The following is a 9,720-nucleotide window of genomic DNA, read 5'->3' on the forward strand; positions in this document are numbered from 1 at the left end:
CCCCACTCTCAAAAAAACATTAAAATGATAGTAGTAATATTAATTAATTAACTAATTTTAGGGGTGCCTGGGTGGCTCATTAAGTTGGGCATCTGACTCTTGATTTTGGCTCAGGTCAGGATCTTGTACTTCATGGGTTTGAGCCCAGCGTAGACTCCACGCTGGCAGCAAGGAGCCTGCTTGGGATTCTCTCCCTCTCTCTCTCTCTCTCTGCCCCTCCCTCACTCACACTCTCTCAAAATAAACAAATAAACTAAAATAAATAAAAATAAAATTTAAATTCCATGTACCTTGTTCCATCTAAACCCCTATACTCGTTGAAGACATGATCCTCTCTCTCCTTGATGACAACAGTGGCCTGTTTATATTCTTATACCTGCTCCTTTCTCCTCAATCCAGCAGAGGAGTGGGCTCTGTTATATCTGACAAGGGGTTTATATCTAGACTATAAAGAAAAACTCTTACAATTCAGTAACTAGAAGATAAGCCAGAGGGAAGAAAAGATACAAACCTAAACTTCATTTTAAACAACAAAGGCCATGGGGCGCCTGGGTGGCGCAGTCGGTTAAGCGTCCGACTTCAGCCAGGTCACGATCTCGCGGTCCATGAGTTCGAGCCCCGCGTCAGGCTCTGGGCTGATGGCTCGGAGCCTGGAGCCTGTTTCCGATTCTGTGTCTCCCTCTCTCTCTGCCCCTCCCCCGTTCATGCTCTGTCTTTCTCTGTCCCAAAAATAAATTAAAAACGTTGAAAAAAAAAATTTTTTTTTAAAAATAAATAAATAAACAACAAAGGCCAGTAAACTCATAAAAGATGATCAGCATCATTAGTTATCAGGAATATGTAAATTACATTCACAATTAGATACCACTACATAGGGGCGCCTGGCTGGATCAGTCAATAGAGCATGAGACTCCTGATCTCGGGGTTGTGAGTTCAAGCCCCATACTGGATGTAGAGATTGCTTAAAAACAAAATCTTAGGGGCTCCTAGGTGGCTCAGTTGGTTAAGCGACTGACTTCAGCCTGGGTCACGAACTCTTGGTTCGTGAGTTTGAGCCCCGTGCCTGGCTCTGTGTTGACAGCCCAGAGCCTGGAGCCTGCCTCAGATTCTGTGTCTCCCTCTCTCTCTGCCCCTCCCCTGCTTGAACTCTGTCTCCCTCTCTCTCAAAAATAAACATTAAAAAAATAAAATATCTCTTTCGGGGCGCCTGGGTGGCGCAGTCGGTTAAGCGTCCGACTTCAGCCAGGTCACGATCTCACGGCCTGTGAGTTCGAGCCCCGCGTCAGGCCCTGGGCTGATGGCTCGGAGCCTGGAGCCTGTTTCCGATTCTGTGTCTCCCTCTCTCTCTGCCCCTCCCCCGTTCATGCTCTGTCTCTCTCTGTCCCAAAAAATAAATTAAAAAAAGCGTTGAAAAAAAAAAATAAAAAATAATAAAAAATAAAAAAATAAAATATCTCTTTAAAGATACCACTCCATACACTAGAATGGCTAAAAGTTTAAAAGACTGACAATACCAAGTGTCGATGATGATGGAGCAACCAGAATTCATGCCCTGCTAATACAGCCACTTTGGAAAATTGTTCAGCAGTGTCTTATAAAGTTAAACATGCAATACTCTGATCCAGGAATTCCACTGCTAGGTATCTACCCAAGAGAAATGAAAACTTATGTCTACACAAATACTTGTACAGTTTCATTCATAACAGCCAAAAACTGGAAGCAACCCAAATGTCCAAGCACAGGTGAAACTTTCAACAAATACCATTCAGTGGAAAATCACTCACCAATAAGTAGGAAGTTGGGACTTTTGCTTCCAGGTGGAAGTAATTGGCAGTAGATAAACCCTCCTGCCTTAAATAATTCGAAAACCAATCAAAATAATGAAGCAAAGGTTTTCAGACATTGGCCAACAACAAGGCTGAGATCCTAAGAGAAGGGAAACTGAGATTATAAAAAAAAATATCAGTCTCTGCCCTGCATTCCTGGCACAGAGCTCCTGAAACCTTGGTAAATTCCTAAGTGGAAAAAGTAATAGGAGCATCTTTTGTTCCATTGAGGCACCTTTGGGTGGGCTCCTGGTTGGCTCCTGGCCGGGAACTTGTCACCAGAAAAAAAAACCAAGCCATGATTAGAAGCTTGGAATTTTCTAGCCCCACCCCCATCCTCCAGAGAAGAGAGAAGGGCTGAAAAGGGACTTAATAATTGATGGTGCCTATGTGAGGAAGCCTCCATAAGATCTCAACAGTAGAGGGTCTGGAAGCTTTCAGGTTGATGAACACATCCACACCAGGAGGGTGACACATCCCAACTCCACAGGGACAGAAGCTCTTGCTCTTGGGACCCTCCCAGACCTTGTCCTACGTATCTCTTCATCTAGCTGTTTATCTGCATCCTTTGTCTGATCTTTCCATAAACTGGTGAAAGTCAGTTGTTTCCCTGAGTTCTGTGAGCTGCTCTAGCAAATTGACCAAACCTGAGGAAGCAGCTGTGGGAACCTCCAATTTGTAGCCGTTCGAACAGGCTTAGTTAGGTTGGGACAGGATGCCCGGAGGCCAGCAACGAGGAAGTCCTGGCCAGCCATGTGGAAGGTCAGAGCCCAGTCCAGGTAGCACTCCACAAGAAACCGGATGCAACCAGACAGGCCCAAGATGGCAGAAGCCATGACAGGAAACCCCTGGCCAAATTAGGAAGAAAAAGCGGGAAACCCTGCTTCCCACGCCAAGAAATGAATATGTCCCCTCCCCCACCACAAATTAGCAACTGGCAGTTAAAGATAGAAACCCAACCTGCCAGCCGTACTGCTCTCTGAGCTTCCCAGCTCTCATTTCTCACAAGTGTGCTTTCGCCTTAATAAACTTTCCCGCTTGTGTTGCTCATCTGCCGTGCTGCGTGTCCCTGAATTCATTCTCATGACAAGAACAAGAACCTCTTTTTTTCTAAGCTTATTTGTTCATTTCGAGAAAGTGCGTGCATGCAAAAGTGGGGGAGGGACAGAGAGAGAGAGAATCCCAAGCAGGCTCTGAGCTGTTAGAATGAAGCCCTACCTGGGGCTCCATCTCAGGAACAATGAGATCACGACCTGAGCCAAAATCAAGGGTCGGATGCTTAACCAACAGAGCCACCCAGGCGTCCCGACAAGACTAGACCCAGGTCTGGCTGGGTTGACATCCCAGGGGCCCGGGGTCTCCCCAGTTCACCTGGCAATGTAGCCACATCACACAGAAGTTGTAGGTAACCTGGAGACCTACTACGTGTAGCTGGTATCGAAGTGGAACAGGAGGGGACCAGTCTTTTGGGACTGAGCCTTTAACCTGTGGGATAGGACTGTACCTCCAGGTGGATGGTGTCAGAACGGAGTTAAACTGCAGGACACCCAGCTGGCATTACGGAATCGCGTGGTGTAAGGAAAACGTCCGCATCTTTGGTGACCAGAAGCGTCAGAAGTGTCCGTGTCTCGTGCTTTGTGCGGGTGGTAAAGGAGACACTGGGTTTCAAAGACTCACAAGAAAAAGAACAAAGCAGGAGGTGGAGAACTGGGTTTCCCTACTCAGGAGTGAAAACTGAGGATCCCCCTTATACAAACACAAACACGCTGGGCCCTCGAAGTGTTGCAGGCAGCTGCCTGGAGTCGGCTTCCTTGAAATGGCTCCTAGTGCAGGAAAGGGGGCCACAGAGGACACTCCAAGGAGCGGGCAGGGGATGCGGGGCCTCCGATTACCTGGCACCAGCTCACAGGTCCACCGACAGTCATGTCATCTCTCAAATGATCCTCTCCAACAAGGGGTCACCAAACCACACCCCAATTCAAACAAGCTGCCTGGTTTTGCATGGCTCACAAGCTAAAAGTGGCTTATATATATATATATTTTGTAAATGTTTATTTATTTTTGAGACACAGAGAGAGAGCAAGAGGGGGAGAGGCAGAGTGGGGGGGGGCGCAGAGGATGTGAAGCAGGCTCTATGCGGACGGCAGAGAGCCCCTATGTGGGCCTCAAACTCACAAACTGTGAGATCATGACCCAAGCTGAAGTTGGACACTTAACCTACTGAGCCACCCAGGTGCCCCTGGTGTTTGTATCTTTAAATAGTGTTTAAAAAAAAACAAACGAGGGGCGCCTGGGTAGCTCAGTCAATTAAGCAATTGACTTCGGCTCAGGTCATGATCTCGTGGTTTGTGGGTTCGAGCCCCACATCAGGCTCTGTGCTGACAGCTCGGAGCCTGGAGCCTCCTTCAGATTCTGTGTCTCCCTCTCTCTCTGCCCCTCCCCCACTTGTGCGCGCGCGCTCTCTCTCTCTCTCTCTCTCTCTCTCAAAAATAAATAAAATGTAAAACAAAAACTAAAAAAAAAAAAGAGCAATATTTCTTGACCCATGACAATTTCATGTGTGAAATTGAAATGCTAGCGTCCATAAGTAAAGTTTTGTTTTGTTTAAATTTTTTTTTTTTAACGTTTATTTATTTTTGAGACAGAGAGAGACAGAGCATGAACGGGGGAGGGTCAGAGAGAGGGAGACACAGAATCTGAAACAGGCTCCAGGCTCTGAGCTGTCAGCACAGAGCCCGACACGGGGCTTGAACTCACGGACCGCGAGATCATGACCTGAGCCGAAGTCGGCCGTTTAACCGACTGAGCCACCCAGGCGCCCCCATAAGTAAAGTTTTATTGGAACAGGGCCATACCCGTTTATTTCTGTATTGTCTACGGCCGCTTGCACACTGCCACAGAGACTGTGCGATCTACAAAGCCGAAAATATTTATTCTCTGTTCCTATGCTGAAAAGTCTGCCAAGCCCGCTTTCAGAGCTACACACTTACATATTTACAGAAGAAATGTGGTGTTGGAGATGGCTTGAAAATAATAGGGGAGGAAGTAGGTGGGAGGTAGTTACGGGTTGCCAACTGAAGCTGAGTGATGAGTACATGAGGTTCGTTAAATTCTTATGTCTCCTTTTGTAGGTGTTTGAAATTTTCCATGTAAACGATTTTTTTTAATTTTTTTTAACCTTTATTTACTTTTTTGAGACCGAGAGAGACAGAGCATGAACGGGGGAGGGTCAGAGAGAGAGGGAGACACAGAATCCGAAACAGGCTCCAGGCTCTGAGCTGTCGGCACAGAGCCTGACGCAGGGCTCAAACTCACAGACCGTGAGATCACGACCTCAGCCGAAGTCGGACGCTCAACCGACTGAGCCACCCAGGCACCCCCCATGTAAATGATTTTTAAAAGAGAAAGCAACAGAGGAGACTGTGTGATTTTAGTGAAAGAAGGTGGAGAGCAGGGCGCCTGGGTGGCTCAGTCACCTAAGCCTCTGACTCTTGGTTTCAGCTCAGGGCATGATTTGTGAGTTCCAGCCCCACATCAGGCTCTACTCTGATCCATGTGGAGCCTGCTTGGGATTCTCACTCTTCCCGTCCCTCTGGAGCTCTCTGTCTCTCTTAAATAAATAAATAATTAATTAAAAAAAAAAAAAAAAAGAGGGTGGACAGATGAGGGGGAAAGGGGAAGGAAGCTGATAGGATGGGCTGATAGGGTGGGCACCACCAGGAAAACAGGCGGGTCTTTCAGGTCAAGTGGAAGGAGGAGGGAGGACCACTCAAAATTTATAGGTCACATCAGATAAAAACTGGGAGCTGTGTTTTGCTTCATCTCACTCTCAGGCAACCCACACCCCAATTACAGGACACCATCCTCTTGGGGGTACTAACAGGAACTTGAAGGGAACCCCCATAATGCACACCCACGGTTTCTTAAGATTATTTTATAGGCCCCCCAGCATTCTTTCATACAAATTTCCCTGGTATTATCTAGCTTTCTTGAGCAAACAGATTCTTTAACCCCCAAGGGCACTTCCACAACCAGCTCTGCAAACAATTATGCTCATTTTACCGCCCAGGGCAAAAACAAACTGAAACTTTTGAAACCTACAAACACCAGAAGGTGCAAACTGCCAACAGGTTTGGAGGGAAGAGGATCGCAAAGCACTTTGTAGACCTGTTCTGCCCCACCAATCCCACCCCCAAGGCTGGTACATTCAACTCTCATAATAACTCTTACTGGGTTTGGGTCTTTTGGGCATTGGGGAAACTTTGGCCCTTTTTTCTCCCTTCCCTTTTGGTCAGCTGCCCTGGGGCATTGGCCTCATTCGCAATTCTCCAGTTTCCCAGACAATGAGCCTTCTTGTACTTATTGCCAGCATCTCCCTATTAACTCTACGGAGAGGTATATGATTACTGAAACAGATGCCCTGCTTTCTGCTGCACATAATGTCTTCGTTCCAAGGAAACCCCAGAGCATCACCAGTACGGGATTTGGTTTTAATTAAAAGCTCTTTGGGCCATTCTCTTTCAGGAGGCTGGCCAAAAGGATTGAATGGAGTGTGCAGAGCAATAATGATTTGGGAGTTGATTGCTTTCTCCAAGGGCCCCTCCCCTTCCCCACCCACCCCCACCCCGTCCCACCACTGCCCAGCCACCTGCAGACTGGTGGAAATCAGGCAGGCTAGGGCCGCCTTGGTGGAACCTATGAAAACAGCAACAATAACCACAAGAAAGGAACCACAGAAAGGAACACGGTTTCCCGAGAAACCACGAGGGAGAATTTAGATGAACAGGGAGACCAACCATCCTAGTTTCCCTGGACTGAGGGGTTTCCTAGGACACACAGTTCAGCTTTAAAACAGGAAAAGTTGTGGGGCACCTGGGTGGCTCAGTCGGTTGGACATCCAACTTTGGCTCAGGTCATGATCCTGTGGTTCTGAGTTCAAGCCCCAGATCGTGCTTTCTGGGGTCAGCCTGTTAGCACAAAGCCTCCTTGGGATCCTCTGTCCCCTTCTCTCTGCTCCTCCCCCGCTTGCACTCCCCTCGACCCCAAAAAAGATAAATAATAAAAAAAAAAAAACAGGATAAGTAGCAGGCAAAGCAGGATAAGTGGGTCACCCTACAGATGAGAAACATTTCATCCTCTATGAAACTTCCTGAAATGCTGGGAATTTCCCCCAATTTTGGCACATCCCATCCCAAACACAAACCAACAATTCACAATTATATGGAGTTTTACTGTCTGCAAAGCAGCCCGATGTAAGGTCTGCATCATGGGTGCATATATATGGGCCATACAGATACTAACTTGGAGATTTTCCACCGAGAAAAAAAATCACGGTACAATTTTCATTACTATTAATGCAAAGTGGGCGGACTTGTCTGGCTTGTAGAATAACAGGCTGATTGAACTGGATTTGGTGTTAGAATGGCCAGGCTCACAGCAGGCACACAAGTCAAAAGAGTGCTTACTTTCTGGACTAGAGGCATGGAGGCCTGAGCTCTTGCCCCAGCTCTGCCTTTGAGGGGAAGACTCTGGACAGACCTTCCCCTTCCTCTTTTAGTCTCAGGGGGACAAAATGGAAGGTTTGGGATTCTGAGATAAAAGGAGAGGAAGAAAAGTCTCACTGAGCACCTACCATGTGCCAGCATCACGCCAGACCCTCCCCTCCACTTACTCTCTCCATCGCACCGAAGGTTTACTTTCCTGGGTTTCACAGATGAGTTCATGGAAACACGAGGTCACACAACAAGCAGATAACAGAGAGGGAGTCCCAATGCTGGGCTGCCTGGCTAGTCATAATCCCAGCAACTACCGAATGAGAGAGAACTAAGTACGCGTCCCTCTAAATACCCGGTCTCACTGAATCCTTGCAGAACCTTTGAGGCAAATATTACCATTATCTCTGCTTCTCAGAGAAGGAAACTGGTTACAAGAAGTCAAACCACCGGCCCAAGGTCACACAGCTACTGAGTGGAAGGGTGGCTGCCCAAACCCAGAGCCCAGATCCCAAGCACTGACCAGCTCTGCCCACCCCCCTCCCCCGCCCCCAGCCTCTCTGCTCAGCACCTGGAACCTGAAACTCCAGGTGGCCAGTGCCATCTCAAGGATAGGAGCTCCACTTTAATCTGAACCACCCAATTTGTGCTCTTGAACATACTCCTTAACCTCTCCAGGCTTGCATTTCCTCCTCTATACAATGGGGATGGCGAAAGTACCTCCCTCAGGAAGGCTGTTGTTAGCATTTGCAAAGTTCATCAATTGATTCAAAGCAGTACCTCCCTCAGAAAGGCTGTGTTAGCATTTGCAAAGTTCATCAATTGATACCAAGCAGTGTCGGTGTAGGTGCTATTTGCTTTGGGTGCATTTTCCCATTTCTTGCTCACAACAGCCAAGAGGTAAAATATGGGAAATATGTAAAGAATTGCCTTGTATAGGATACAAGTGTCCTGTTTCGAAGAGACACATGCACCCCAATGTTTATAGCAGCACTATCAACAATACCCAAAGTATGGAAAGAGCCCAAATGTCCATCGATGGATGAATGGATAAAGAAGATGTATATATATACACACACACACACAATGGAGTATTACTCAGCAATCCAAAAGAATGAAATCTTGCCATTTGCAACTACGTGGATGGAACTGGAGGGTATTATGCTAAGCGAACTTAGTCAAAGACAAAAATCATAAGATTTCACTCATATGAGGACTTTAAGAGACAAAACAGATGAACATAAGGGAAGGGAAACAAAAATAATATAAAAACAGGGAGAAGTACAAAACAGAAGAGACTCCTAAGTATGGAGAACAAACTGAGGGTTGCTGGAGGGGTTGTGGGAGGGGGGATGGGCTAAATGGGTAAGGGGCACTAAGGAATCTACTCCTGAAATCATTGTTGCACTATATACTAACTAATTTGGATGTCAATTTAAAAAAAGTAAAATTTAAAAAAAAAAAAAAAGAATAGCCTTGTATAGAAAATAGGTAAAGAACTGAGCCAGCACTGGCACATATAAACACTCAGTGAATAATGGCTATTATTATTAGTGCTATTATTTTTGCAGCTGCTGTCATTATTACAAACGTTTCCATCATTGCTGTTCTTATTACTATTATTAAGTGGGTTTGAATCCCTTTCCTGGAAGTTTACACACACAGACACACACACACACCCCATCAAGAGCCCTTAAAGGCTCTGTGTCTGCCCTTGGCTCGCTCTCCTTTCTCGAGGCCCCCACGGCTGCAACCCACCCCAGCCCCATGCACCTTTTCTGCCCCTTCCCTGGGGAGGCCCCGTGGCGCGCCCCCGGCCCGCGCACGACCCCTGCGCCCCGGCCCGCCAAGCGCGCCTCACCTGCGGTGCCGGCTCCACCGCTGTGACTCGCGCGTGAGGGGCGAGGGGCGTGGCCACAGGGCTCACCAGGGGCGGGGGCGAGCGGTGGGGGCGGCGCCAATCTGCCGGGCTCGACCTCCACTCCCGCCAGGGAGAGTGGAAACCCCGCAGCCGCGGGGTCACAGCCGGCGCCTGGGACTTTCTCTCCAGACTCGGGTGTGCCGCCTGAGGACGTACGAAATGCACTCTGCCCCGCTCCTCTCTGAGATTGCAGCCAGGGAGGGAGGTTGAAAAGTTAAAGATAGAGCCACCAATTGCAACGTAGGGACTTTATTCGGATCCAGATGCAAACAGACTGTTAACAAATTATAAGACTGTCGGAACAACGTGATCACTGGATACGTAAAGGCTATATTTTTTAGTTGTGAGCATTGTAATGTGGTTCTCTTAAAAGTCCTTATCTTTTGGGGGCGCCTGGGTGACTCAGTCAGTTAAGCATCTGACTTTGGCTCAGGGCATGATCTCCTGGTTAGTGGGTTCAAGCCCCATGTGGGGACTTGTG

The 9,720-nt window shown here is 47.6% G+C and overlaps 1 protein-coding gene across 2 annotated transcripts in view; it reads right to left on the minus strand.

The window, feature by feature from the left end:
* The window catches only part of OTOA (otoancorin), a 77,337-nt gene extending 67,962 nt beyond the window's left edge, over nt 1-9,375 (minus strand). For both annotated transcript variants that reach the window (XM_058710513.1, XM_058710512.1), the window contains exon 1: nt 9,180-9,375. The gene's annotated coding sequence lies outside the window, so the exon portion shown is untranslated. The remainder of the gene's footprint in view (nt 1-9,179) is intronic.
* Nucleotides 9,376-9,720: the final 345 nt, after the last annotated feature.

The sequence above is a fragment of the Neofelis nebulosa genome, chromosome 18 (genome assembly GCF_028018385.1).
Source record: "Neofelis nebulosa isolate mNeoNeb1 chromosome 18, mNeoNeb1.pri, whole genome shotgun sequence".
In the NCBI taxonomy this organism is placed as follows: Eukaryota; Metazoa; Chordata; class Mammalia; order Carnivora; family Felidae; genus Neofelis; species Neofelis nebulosa.